The sequence below is a fragment of the Podarcis erhardii genome (assembly GCF_964252035.2).
Source record: "Podarcis erhardii genome assembly, chromosome: 3".
NCBI lineage: Eukaryota > Metazoa > Chordata > Lepidosauria > Squamata > Lacertidae > Podarcis > Podarcis erhardii.
Window position 1 is genome coordinate 1044011 of NC_138507.1, and position 14174 is coordinate 1058184.

The window sequence follows — 14174 nt, forward strand, 5'->3', positions numbered from 1 at the left end:
CTTCATAAAAAGACGGATGACATGACTTTTAAAATTGATAATTTGGAACAGAAAGTGACTAATTTGAGACAAAAAGCGAGCACCAACACAGAAATAATTCAGGACCTGGCACAGGAACCTACTTTGGCAGAACAAATGGTGGAGGAAAAGGAGAAAGTCGTTGTTTTTGAACCTAAAATAACACAAGCGGGATCCTTAGTTTTACAGAAGCAAATTGAGGACTATAAATTGAGGCCTTTTATGATTGAATCTAGAAAAAGCCAGATTTTGAGGATTGGATCCCGGCTTGGACTGAAGAAGGAAAGTTGGAAAGATCCCTCTATCCAGGGATTAATTGACTTTTGGGACATGGACTTGGATTTGGAGGAGATTGAAGTTTTGGGGGCCTTTGGATTTGGAGGAATCTTGAAATACGTCCTGAAACACTGTATAAACCCTAGCTTCAACTATGGAAATTTGGCTGAACTGTCCAGAAGGAATAAAAGTATTGTTAGGATGGAGTTCTCTCGAGATTTGCTCTCTAGCATTAAAGAATATGAAGAAGATCTGCAGAAGGGACCTGGAAAAGAGTTAAGAGCCTCGGACATAAGATCTCCAGGTTGATGGACTATATGGAATTGACGGAAAGGACTGGCAGAATCCGAAACCAGGGAGAGGAGTTGATGGAAGAAGATTGGAAAATTTAAAGTTTATATATAGAAATACAGTGGTGCCCCGCAAGACGAATGCCTCGCAAGACGAAAAACTCGCTAGATGCAAGAGTTTTCCGTTTTTTGAGGTACTTCGCAAGACGAATTTCCCTATGGGCTTGCTTTGCAAGACAAAAACGTCTAGCAAGTTTGTTTCCTTTTTCTTAAAACCGTTAATACCCAGGGTGCATTGCTTGAAGAGGTGCAGTTGCGACTTGACTTCGAGGAGCAACTCATAGCACGCGGTTTGGTAGCCTTTTTTCAGGTTTTTGAGGACTTTGGTGATTTTTGAAGCTTTTCCAAAACTTCTTTTGCATCCATTTGGTAAGTTAAACTTTTAAAACTTTTTGGGGGGGTTTTGGATATTGGGTTGGGGTATTTGGAATTCAAGGACTTGGTGTTGGGGGGCGGGGTTTGCAAGAATCTGGGAGCTTGTGTGGGTTTTTTTTATTTTTTATTTATTTATTGTGACCATTGGGCCATGTTTTTTTTTTTAAAAAAAAAATCTGGGTTTGAATTTCTGTGTGGTGGGTGGCTGGGGGAACAGTTGGGGAGGGGTTTGCAAGAATCTGGGAGCTTGTGTGGGGTTTTTTTTGGAATTTTTATGACCATTGGGCCATGTTGTTTTTTTTAAAAAAAATATTCTGGGTTTGAATTTCTGTGTGGTGGGTGGCTGGGGGAACAGTTGGGGAGGGGTTTGCAAGAATCTGGGAGCTTGTGTGGGGTTTTTTTTGGAATTTTTATGACCATTGGGCCATGTTGTTTTTTTTAAAAAAAATATTCTGGGTTTGAATTTCTGTGTGGTGGGTGGCTGGGGGAACAGTTGGGGAGGGGTTTGCAAGAATCTGGGAGCTTGTGTGGGTTTTTTTTTTTTTTAATTTTTATAATTTTTTGTGACCATTGGGCCATGTTGTTGTTTTTTTAAAAAAAATTTCTGGGTTTGAATTTCTGTGTCGTGGGTGGCTGGGGGAACAGTTGGGGAGGGGTTTGCAACAGTTGGGGAGGGGCTGGGGGAACAGTTGGGGAGGGGTTTGCAATTTCTGTGTGGTGGGTGGGTGGCTGGGGTTTGAGGTTTTTGAAGACATTGGTGATTTTTGAAGCTTTTCCAAAACTTCTTTTGCAGCCATTTGAGGTTTTTGAAGACTTTGGTGATTTTTGAAGCTTTTCCAAAACTTCTTTTGCATCCATTTGGTAAGTTAAACTTTTAAAACTTTTTTGGGGGGGTTTGGATTTTGGGTTGGGGTGTTTGGAATTCAAGGACTTGGTTCTGGGTTTGAATTTCTGTGTGGTGGGTGGCTGGGTGCTTTTGAATTTTTTGGATGTGAAGCACTGATTTTTTGTGTGTGTGTGTGAGTTTACAAAGGTAGGAGCTGTGCTGCCATGGGACCCAAGAAGATTGCTGCTGCAGAGGCCAGCGAGAGGAAGAAGGAGAAGGTGACGCTGGAAATGAAGAAGGAGATCATCCGGAAGCACGACGGTGGATTACATGTGACAGACCTCGCCAGGGAGTACGGAAGGAATCCATCGACCATCGGGACCATCCTGAAGATGAGGGAGAAGATCCTTGCGACTGATGCAGCCAAGGGAGTCGCCAGGATCGTGAAGAACCGCCCAGCTGTTCTGGGGGAGGTGGAGAAGTTGCTGCTCATCTGGTTAGAAGAGAAGCAGCGTGCAGGGGACACAGTGACTGAGGCCGTCATTTGTGAGAAGGCCAAGGCCTTGCACGCAGACCTCGTCCGGGAACAGCCAGGAACCTCAGGCGAGCCAGAAGTCTTCAAGGCAAGCAGAGGTTGGTTTGACCGGTTCAAGGCAAAATCTGGAATCCACAGCGTGGTCAGGCATGGAGAGGCTGCCAGTTCTGATGTTCCTGCGGCTGAAGACTTTGCAGCGGAGTTCCTGGAGGTTGTGAAGACGGAGGGCTACGTTCCACAGCAGGTCTTCAACTGTGACGAGACCGGGCTGTTTTGGAAGAGGATGCCCAAAAGGACTTTCATCACACAGGAGGAGGCCAAGTTGCCTGGCCACAAGCCCATGAAGGACCGTCTGACCCTGCTCTTCTGTGCCAATGCAAGCGGCGACCTGAAGATCAAGCCCCTGCTGGTGTACCACTCGGAGAACCCACGGGCCTTCAAGAAACACAAGGTCAACAAGGAGCAGCTGAGTGTCATGTGGCGATCCAACAGTAAGGCTTGGGTCACACGTGTGCTGTTTGTGGACTGGGTCAATCTTGCTTTTGGCCCTGCTGTCAAACAGTACCTGCTGGACAACGACCTGCCGCTGAAGGCTTTGCTTCTGATGGACAATGCCCCTGCTCATCCTAAAGGCCTTGAGTTGGACTTGTTGGAGGAGTTCAGCTTCATCAACATCATGTTCCTGCCGCCTAACACCACGCCACTGCTCCAGCCGATGGATCAGCAGGTCATCGCTGTTGTGTATTGAGTCAAAGGATTTTATATCTGTATTATTATTGTCTGTATTTGCATTAGGGTAAAGTAACTGCCTTTTGGTTCCAGAGGGTACAGCTACTATTGGTTCATTTAAGCTGCTGTATTTGGATCCTCTGTCTTATTGGTTGCCTCCAAAATATATCCCTTCTAGCTTGTTCCCTGTCCCTATAAATGTAGCTCTCCCCTCCTCAGGTTTTAGTCTTGTTGCTTTTAATAAAGAAGTGTTACTAGAGAACTGTCTCCAGCATATTATGTCACAACAACTGGCGACGAAGGTGGGATCCAGAATGCTGAGGAGCGGTTAAACGCAGCCCTGCCTCAGAGTCCGGATTGTAGCTAAGAACAAGACTCACTGGCCGGCTGAGAAGACGACCCTGCCCACAGGACAATGGAGAGTCCAAGGGTATTGGAGCCCTTCCAGCCATCAGAGCCCCACACGTGGGAAGACTACGTCGAACGCTTCGAGTTCTTCACAGTGGCTCAAGGGATCAACAATGCCAGCAAAAGAAGGGCCACATTCCTGAGCTACTGTGGGCCTGAGACCTTCAAGCTGGCCAAGGCATTGCTTGCCCCAGCGAAGCTAAGTGAGACATCTCTCAAAGATATTCTTGCCTGCCTAACAAGCCATTTAGCGCCTACTGAGACCAAGATGGCCCGGCAGATGGAGTTTCATAAGAGGCAGCAGCGTGCTGGGGAGTCTGTATCTGCATTTCTAGCTGAACTGCGGAAGCTCGCTCAGCACTGCGACTTCCAAGATCTGGAAGAGACTCTCCTGGATCGGTTTATCGGTGGTCTGAGCAGCAAGAAAGCCAGAAGACGCATCGTGGCTAAAGAAGAGGTTACCCTTGCTTCAGCCTTGAAGGAGGCCACCGCCACAGAGAATTATGAAAGAGAGGAGCTTGATGCCAGTCGCAGGGCCCCTAAGCCACAGATAGAAGTTGCGCATGCCATGGACGAGCTAGAGGCTACTCCGAGCCAGAGCCCAGTCCGTGGGGTCGAGTCAGTGCGTCAGGCCTGCACAGTGCACAAAGATCACCGAGGCAGGTGCCATGGTTGTGGCAGAAACCATGAGCGGAAGAGTTGTCGTTTCCGGGATGCTATGTGCCGGACGTGCGGAAAGACAGGTCACATCGCCAGGGTCTGTAGATCGGCGGCGTTGGGAGCGACAGGAGCACCTAGACTGGAGCATCGCAGATCGGCCACAGCAAATCATGTTCTAAAGGACTGCAACTACATAACGGAGATCAACGGGAGGGTCGTGCAGTTTCCAGCGCAAGGCAAGGCACACGTCAAGGTGAAGATTGAGGGTCAGCTGTGCGACATGGAGGTGGACTCCGGATCTGGATTCACTATCGTGTCGGACCAGACCGCGAGGACATTCTTCCCCAGGGGTAAGTTGCCCCCTCTGGAGCCCTTCCCGGCAACTTTGCAGTCATACTCAGCGGGCCGCATCCATGTCATGGGAATGTGTGCCGTGAGAGTACAGTTCCGGGACAAACAGGCAGTACTCAAACTGGTGGTTGCGAAGGGCAGTCGCCCCAGTCTCCTGGGCACTGACTGGTTCCCCGCCCTGGGACTGAGTATATCAGGGCTTAATTCAATCCAAACCTGCCCCGAGATGAGCGAGGCATTATGCAAAGAATTTGCTGGTCTCTTTAATGGAAAACTGGGTTGTTATAAAGGGCCCCCAGTTGACTTCGAATTGGACCCTGGGGTGGCCCCAATCCGACTCAAACCAAGGCGAGTGCCATTTGCACTGCAACCCAAGATCGAAGCAGAGCTGGAGAAATTGGTCAAGCAGGGAGTTCTCTCACCCGTGGACTCCGCTAAGTGGGAGACTCCAATCGTCACGCCCCTGAAAGCAAATGGGGAAGTCAGGATCTGTGCTGATTACAAATGTACTATCAATAAGGCAGTCAGGGGAAACTCATACCCCATTCCAGTCGTATCACATCTGTTGGCTAAACTGGCTGGGGGCAAGGTGTTCGCCAAAATTGACCTGGCGCGAGCTTACCAACAGCTGCCAGTAACCCCACAATCAGCGGAAGCACAGACTATTGTCACACATAAAGGGGCGTTCAGAGTTAACAGATTACAATTTGGAGTTTGTGTGGCCCCAGGGATTTTTCAAGGGCTCATGGAACGCCTGTTAAGAGGTCTACCGGGGGTCTTGCCATTTTTTGATGACGTTTTGATTGCTGGAAAAGACCCACAGGAACTGGTTGCGCGTGTCCGTGCAGTGTTGCTCAAGTTCAAGGAGGTGGGGTTGCAACTAAAAAAAGAAAAATGCAGTTTTGGGGTGCCAACTGTGGAATTCTTGGGGTTTAAAATTGATGCATCAGGCATCCACCCCACAGATGCTAAGGTTAAGGCCATCATCGAGGCACCATGACCACAGAACAAGACGGAGTTGCAGTCATTCCTGGGACTTATTAACTTTTATCATTCGTTCTTACCCCAGAAAGCTTCGGTAGCTGAACCATTACATAGACTGTTGCAGAAAAAGAATGTGTGGCGATGGGGGCAGGAGCAGCAGAAGGCTTTTGACTCCTTGCAAGGAATGCTGAGTAGCAAGAGCGTCCTTGCTCATTATGATGAATCGAAGCCGCTGGTCCTGGCATGTGATGCCTCTCAATACGGCCTGGGGGCGGTGCTGAGTCATAGGGAACCGGATGGGTCGGAAAAGCCCATCTCTTTCTATTCCCATACGTTGTCGCCCACGGAGCGCAACTATGCTCAAATTGACAAAGAGGCGCTTGCAATTGTGGCAGGAATCAAAAAGTTCCATAATTATGTGTACGGTCGTCATTTCTCCATTGAAACAGACCACAAACCACTGTTGGGGTTGTTCAACCCGAACAAACAAACGCCACAAATTCTCTCCCCCAGAATGTTGCGTTGGTCTATATTCCTGAACGGGTTCCAGTACACCTTGACCCATGTGCCGGGGAAACCGTTGTGCCACGCTGATGCGCTGAGTCAATTGCCCCTTCCTGGCGGGAGCAATGAGGATCCTGCTCCAGCGGAGCACATAATGATGCTGGAAACACTTCCGGGGGCTCCTGTAACGGCTACTGATATTGCTGAGAAAACGAGGAAAGATGCTGTTCTCTCCCGTGTGCTCACTTGGGTATGGAGGGGGTGGCCAGGTGGTCCGCATGAAGACAAATTCAGGCCTTATGCGACAAGGCAGCACGAGTTATCCATGCATAAGGGTTGTCTCCTATGGGGAGATAGGGTGATCATCCCAGCACCACTGAGAAACAGGGTTCTTGAGACGCTTCACATGGGACACCCGGGAATGGTCAGGATGAAGTCGCTAGCCCGATGTTATGTGTGGTGGCCTGGAATGGACCAGAACATAGAGCAATGGGTACGAACATGCAAGGCATGCCAAGAGGTGCGGCCAGAAGTGGCCAGAGCACCAGTTCACTGGTGGGAGCAGTCCAGATTTTGCTGGGCCATTCCAGGGGAAGGTCTTTTTGGTTATCGTCGATGCATATTCCAAATGGTTAGAAGTGGCGATGGTCCCTAGCATGGCATCAGCTGCCGTAATCAAGGTGTTGAGGCAGCTGTTTGCAACCCACGGGTTACCTGAGACCATTGTATCAGATAATGGGGCAGCTTTTGTATCCCAAGAATTCAGGGCATTCTTGGCTGATAACTTCATAAGAGGGGTCACATCCGCGCCCTTTCACCCATCCTCCAATGGGCAGGCGGAGCGCATGGTAAGAACAGCCAAAGAATCCATTGCGCGCTTAATGGAGGGTAACTGGTCAGCTCGCATCGCGCGAATGTTATTTTTGCAGCATGCGACGCCGTGTACTGCGACGGGCAAGTCGCCAGCTGAGCTGCTCTTGGGTAGAAGATTGGTAACGGTGCTGGATTATGTCCACCCGGATAAAATGCCAAACCGTAATTCAAGAGCAAACCTCCAGGCTGAGACTGACACAACAAGGTATTTCGCCCCTGAAGATCTGGTCTGGGTGAGGAACTATTCACAAGGTTTGTGGTGGGTGGCTGGTGTGGTCACCCGGGCTAGTGGACCTGTGTCCTATTATGTGACCTTGGAAAATGAGCAAGTTTGGAAGAGACATATAGATCAGCTGAGGCACCGGGCGCTCAGCAGGGAGGAGTCTGATAATTCATCCCTGGCTAACGACGCAGAGCTGCAAGACCAGAGTGAAAATGGCCCAGAGGTGCAATCACCAGGGGCTTCAGCAAATGAACCAGGGTCTGCTAGTCCTCAGGATGACGAGGTACAGGTAGGGGACCCTGAGATGTCTGGAACTCCATCTGTTCCTGACGAAACCCCTATAGCAGCCCCCCTACAGGTGACACCCAATCCAGAACCGGCAACACCAGTTGTCAGGAGATCAAGTAGAAGTCGTAGGACCCCACAGTACCTGAGAGATTACGTCTGCTGTGCTCACTAGGGGGGGAGGGGTGTTGTGTATTGAGTCAAAGGATTTTATATCTGTATTATTATTGTTTGTATTTGCATTAGGGTAAAGTAACTGCCTTTTGGTTCCAGAGGGTACAGCTACCATTGGTTCATTTAAGCTGCTGTATTTGGATCCTCTGTCTTATTGGTTGCCTCCAAAAGGCAGGACTGTGATTGCCTGATATTGTTCCCTCCAAAATGTATCCTTTCTAGCTAGTTCCCTGTCCCTATAAATGTAGCTCTCCCCTCCTCAAGTCTCAGTCTTGTTGCTTTAATAAAGAAGTGTTACTACAGAACTGTCTCCAGCATAATATGTCAAGAGAGCTGAAATCACAAACCCCACGTCACAACAATCGCCAATTTCAAAAAACTCTACACCAAGGATCTTTTCAGGAGATGCTTCGAGGTGACTGATTGCACCACCATCACCCTGCGGGAATTCTGGAAGGACCACTTTGACATCGTCACCTGCTTGAAGATGATCACCACGGCCTGGAACAGGATGAGCCAGAGAAATTTGAATTGCGCTTGGCGCAGCCTGTGGCCGGACTGTGTGGCACCAAGTGACTCTGATGCACCAGAGTCAACAGTGGTGCAGGACATTGTTTCCTTGGGGAGGACCATGGGCCTGGAGGTCACAGAGGAGGACATCAGCGAGCTGGTGGAGGAGCACGACCACGAGCTGACCACCCAGGAGCTGGTCAAACTGCAGGCAAAGGCTACGTAGGAGTGGGCCTCGCTGGAAGAGGAGGAAGCAACTAAGGAACGGCTGTCCTCCAAAGAACTGAGGGACATTTGCCTGAAGTGGAAGGATGTGCAGGCTTTTGCACAGCGGCACCACCCTGACAAGCACGTGGCACATGACCTTGGGAACACTTTTGATACAAGGGTCCTGTCGCCTTTCAGGGAGGTGCTGAAAAGGCGGATGAAGCAGCAGACCATGGACAGGTTCTTCAGCAAGAAGCAAAGAGTGGAAGAGGAACCTTCTTCGAGTGGTCCCCCAGAGTCTTAGAAAATGTACTGTACACTTTGTTGATTTTTAAATGTTTTTCTGTCATGTTTAGAAACTTAATTTATTGTTCCTTCAATTTTTGAAATGCTCTTTACAGTATGTGTGACTTTAAAGAGCAGTTAATAAACTCTTTTTGTACCAAATTTGGCTTTGTTTGGACTTTTTTTGACCATAGGAACGCATTAATTGATTTTAAATGCATTCCTATGGGATTTCGTGCTTCGCAAGACAAAAAAATCGCTAGACGAAAAAACTCGCAGAACGAATTAATTTCGTTCTGTATGGTGGATTGATATTTTATGGATTTAGCAGAAATGTTATAAGGAGTTAAGCATATATAAGTATTTTAGTTTTAATGTTAAAATAAGGTTTTAAAAAAATGTTATTTATAATATGATAGAGAATAGAGAAAGATGGAAAGGATGGAAAGTCTGACATCAATACCAGGGAAGATTCTGGAGCAGATCATTAAGCAAACAGTCTGTGAGCACCTAGAAAGGAATGCTGTGATCACCAATAGTCAGCATGGATTTCTGAAAAATAAGTCATGTCAGACGAACCTGATCTCGTTTTTTGACAGAATTACAAGCCTTGTAGATGAAGGGAACGCAGTGGATGTAGCCTACCTTGATTTCAGCAAGGCATTCGACAAGGTGCCCCATGATATTCTTGTAAAGAAGCTGGTAAAATGCGGTCTTGACTATGCTACCACTATGCTATCAACGACTTGGATGATGGACTCAAGGGCATCCTGATCAAATTTGCAGATGACACCAAACTGGGAGGGGTGGCTAACACCCCAGAGGACAGGATCACACTTCAAAATGACCTTGACAGATTAGAGAACTGGGCCAAAACAAACAAGATGAATTTTAATAGGGAGAAATGTAAAGTATTGCACTTGGGCAAAAAAAATGAGAGGCACAAATACAAGATGGGTGACACCTGGCTTGAGAGCAGTACATGTGAAAAGGATCTAGGAGTCTTGGTTGACCACAAACTTGACATGAGCCAACAGTGTGACGCGGCAGCTAAAAAAGCCAATGCAATTCTGGGCTGCATCAATAGGAGTATAGCATCTAGATCAAGGGAAGTAATAGTGCCACTGTATTCTGCTCTGGTCAGACCTCACCTCACCTGGAGTACTGTGTCCAGTTCTGGGCACCACAGTTCAAGAAGGACACTGACAAACTGGAACGTGTCCAGAGGAGGTTAACCAAAATGGTCAAAGGCCTGGAAATGATGCCTTATGAGGAACGGCTAAGGGAGCTGGGCATGTTTAGCCTGGAGAAGAGGAGGTTAAGGGGTTAAGCAGAGGCTTGACAACCATATGTCAGGAGTGCTCTGATGGTGTTTCCTGCTTGGCAGGAGTTGGACTCGATGGCCCTTGTGGTCTCTTCCAACTCTATGATTCTATGATTCTATGATTTGCTGAAATAACTAGTAGAAGTGGAATACAAAAAGGGAGTTACAGATAGGTAGCCGTGTTGGTCTGCCATGGTCAAAACAAAATAAAAAAATTCCTTCCAGTAGCACCTTAAAGACCAACTGAGTTAGTTCTAGGTATGAGCTTTCGTGTGCATGCACACTTCTTCAGATACACAGGGAGGTGAGAGGAGGTCGAGGAAACAAGGGAATGAAAGAAAGAGTATCGAAAAGGGAGGATGTATTATTATTTTTTATTTTTTATTTTTTAATTTTTTAAATAGTCTTTGTTTTATTTAGGGTTAGGGTTAGGGAGTGGGTTTGGTTTAGTTTAGTTTAATGTGTTTAGTTTAATGGGTTTAGGTTGTGTTTTGTATTGTTTATATATTGTATTGTATTGTCTTTTTTTCCCTCTTTTGTTTTTTCTCTTCTGTCTTTTTTCCTTTTAAAAGTAATAAATATTATTTTGAAAAAATAAAAAAAATAACAAGGCTGGCACCACTGTGTCATGCACATGAGTGCTCTGATAATAGAATCTCAAAGGCAGCTCATGACTTACAGCAGTTGAAAGTGTCTGCAAGCAAATATTGGCTGAAGTTTCAGTTCTTTGACTTTTGTCTTCTGGGTTTCTGGGGGTTTTCCTGTTGTTATTCTGTCTCTCACAGCTACAATAAACCTGCCATTAAAATTATGGACTAGTCATTTCTTCATCAGGGGCAAATGGGGAAATTTAGCAGGGATCAAATACTTTCCCCCCTCACTGTATGCATGTCTGAACACTGGCAGATGTTTATACCTTCCTCTATAAAGATGGTAATATTTTGCAATTTGTGCATCTTTTTGCAATTTGTGCATTCTTTTTCTCCCCTCTTTCTGTCATTATATATATATATATATATATATATATATATATATATATATATGCAGGTTTTGGTGTCCTCGGGTGTCTTCCCGTGTAAAAGTTGGGGTGTCTAGGCGACGTTTCGACGAGGTCTCACTCGTCATCTTCAAGATGACGAGTGAGACCTTGTCGAAACGTCGCCTAGACACCCCAACTTTTACACGGGAAGACACCCGAGGACACCAAAACCTGCATTCCTGTACCCGTGAAAATCTACGAAAGCATATATATATATATATATATATATATATTTTTCAAATACAAAATAAAATTATAACACTCCATACATCCTAGTTGCATCTTATTTCTCTTTTTTCGACTTCCCTCAACTTGTCTGCGAATCCTTCATTTGTTAACTTTAAACACATTTCTATTTTATTATTTATATTATTACTGTGAACTTCATCCCATTTTAACTTATTTCCCATCACAGTGCTTCATTCTTTCTGTCATTTTCAAATGCCATAAATAAACCATTTAAGAACCACTTGACTCTCACGAGCTTCTTGCACACTTCTTTTTTGTTTGTTTGTTTCTTAAAGCAGATAGACAAACTTCTTTCTTCCTCTTGAGAGTCGTCACCTGAGCTAAGGGGCATTCTGCCAGTGGAACATGAATGCCAAGGGAACTTTGCATGCCAGGGATGAATGGAGTCAGAGACTAAAAGGGTTCTGATTGACAGTCCAGAATAAAGGCTATCACATATTAGGGTTTCCAATGTTTTTCAGGTTGCCTCGGAAGGAAGTCCTATTAAGTTTTTGGGTTTCTGATATGTATGTATGTATGTATGTATGTATTTTATTTTATTTAATATATAACACAGCATAAGTATGCATAGCTAAACTATGTAAACCAAACTGCAGAAAAACAATTCTTTCAGCTATAAACCAACATATGTCTGTCAAACTGATTACCTTAAACTAGCAAAAATAACAAATATAGCCTGACATCTCCAAATTTTTCACTACAAAAGATGGTAAAAATTGCATATTTCTCAATAAATTTATTTTCAATTCTTATGCTTTCTCTTGCTCAATTGTAGTATGTAATTCTATACATAGCTGCTGAAACCCATACCCTAGAATACCAGTCGGATGGGGTATTTAGAAACGGACAATTTAGCTGGTCAGCAGTACTGCAATCATTTCAGCATCTCCTTCCCCCATGTAGTCTTCTAAATAATTTAAAAGTATAATTATGGCATGATCTGGTAAGTTATAACCCACCATTTCTTTGAAATTGCTCAGAACTAAGAACTGGTGTTATTTTATTTTATGGCAATTCCAGAAAATGTGGATATAATCCACATCAGACTTTTCATGTTGCCAGCCTTTGTATTATGATACCTTATAAATATATTTCAGTTTATGAGGAGCCCTATTGCATTATAACAGGGGAAACTGCTTGCAAAAAAATTGTTTAAAATCTGATAGCACTAATGTTTTGCTGGAATCCATGGCACCCCAATTGTTACTTCTCTCCAGGTTGACAGGAAGCCATTGTTGTACCCTCTGGGCACAACAAATCAAGCAGCTACAAATGCAACCCACAATAGCATGGTCTAGCCTAAATTTTACAAGCTTGCCAACATGGTTTTATATTGGATCAAACAAGGCCACAACTTTATTGATTTCAGATGTAAAAGGTTTGGCACAGGCATTGGGTACAACCTATATGACTCACATCAAATAGGAATGTTCTCACCAGGAAGACCACTTTCAGGAGTGCTGTGGCCGTAGATGACCCCCCCCCCCCCCGTGCATCTGGACAGAAGCACTTCCTCCAGGATTCCTTTAATGGGATGCCCTTTGTCTTGGACAGTCAGAGGCTTACCAGGTAAAAAGTAAATGTAAAGGTGAAGGACCCCTGGGTGGTTAAGTCCAGTCAAAGGTGATTACGGGGTTGCAACGCTCATCTCACTTTTCAGGCCAATGGCGCCAGTATTTGTCCACAGAAAGCTTTCTGGGTCATGCGGCCAGCAGGACTTAAACCAGAGCACACGGAAACGCCGTTTACCTTCCCACTGCAAGGGTACCTATTTATCTACTTGCACTGACATGCTTTCAAACTGCTAGGTTGGCAGAAGCCGGGACAGAGCAACTGGAGCTCACCCCGTAATGGGGATTCAAACCGCTGACCTTCTGATCGGCAAGCCCAAGAGGCTCAGTTGTTTAGATCACAACACCACCTCCGTCCCTTTAGAGGCTTACAACCCACCCTCCAACCATGGCAAAGGCTTACCCAATGCTTAAAACTGCCACCTGAGCTGAGCCAATCTCCAGGCTTGCTGCCAAACCACTCACATCTGCAGACAGCCCTTAAACCTTTGACAATAGCCTTCAGCCACACATAACAGCAGACAGGTGGACACCATTGGATCTAAACAAAGTCTCTTTGTCAAAGGGGATGTCAGGATGATAACTCACCAAGCCACCCAATAGCTACACTTTGCTCCTCACCTTCTTCCTTGAGCAGTTTATACTCACCGGGTCTGAAATAGCATGCCATTGCCTCCTTTCCAATAAGTCTGACCAACCAATGACCTTCCACGGGTGCATTTCTCACAGTGATTCAAAGTTCGCAATTACAGCCCAAGTTAAGTCCATGTCCTTTTGCAGGCCCAGGTCATTCTCACCCAGCTGAATGAGCATGGCATCAGTTGGTTCATCAGTTGAAATTCTCGCAAACAGAAAGAGCTCATTGTTATGTACTGAAGTTCTCACCCTGGGCCAGCAGGGGGATACTGTAGATAGTTTTTACTCAGGTCCATATATGCAAATAAGGGATTGAAAGTGACGTTCAGTGATTGGATAGTTACAGAAACAAGGAGATTTATAAAATTACTGTCAAAAACGTACAGATTGCTTTTGGAATGGCATGCAAAGGATGAACAGGTTAAATCTATAATGATACACTGGGCAAGAGATCTGGTGCATAATATCCAATTTTCAGATTGGGAAAGGTTATGAAATTCTCGGCATGTTGTACGCTGAAAGAAAATTACATGAAAATTATGTACTGGTGGAATTTGACCCCTAGTAAGTTAGAAAAAATGTATAAGACAATTACAAATAACTGCTGGAAATGTAAAGAAAAAGAAGGCACCTTTTACCATATGTGGTGGATGTGCAAGGTAATAAAAGCATTCTGGGAAATGATATATAATGAATTGGAAAAAAATGTTTAAAATAACATTTCTTTAAAAAAAGAAAGCTTTTTTATTAGGAATTGTAGGTACCAGATCCCAAAGGAGCAG

The 14174-nt window shown here is 45.4% G+C and overlaps 1 long non-coding RNA gene across 1 annotated transcript; it reads left to right on the forward strand.

Moving 5' to 3' along the window:
- The first annotated feature begins 1402 nt into the window (after positions 1-1402).
- On the forward strand, positions 1403-8735 carry LOC309338667. The gene is made up of 2 exons (XR_014155002.1): positions 1403-1684; positions 8538-8735. It is a non-coding gene; the product is annotated as an uncharacterized lncRNA (long non-coding RNA).
- The last annotated feature ends 5439 nt before the right edge of the window (positions 8736-14174 follow it).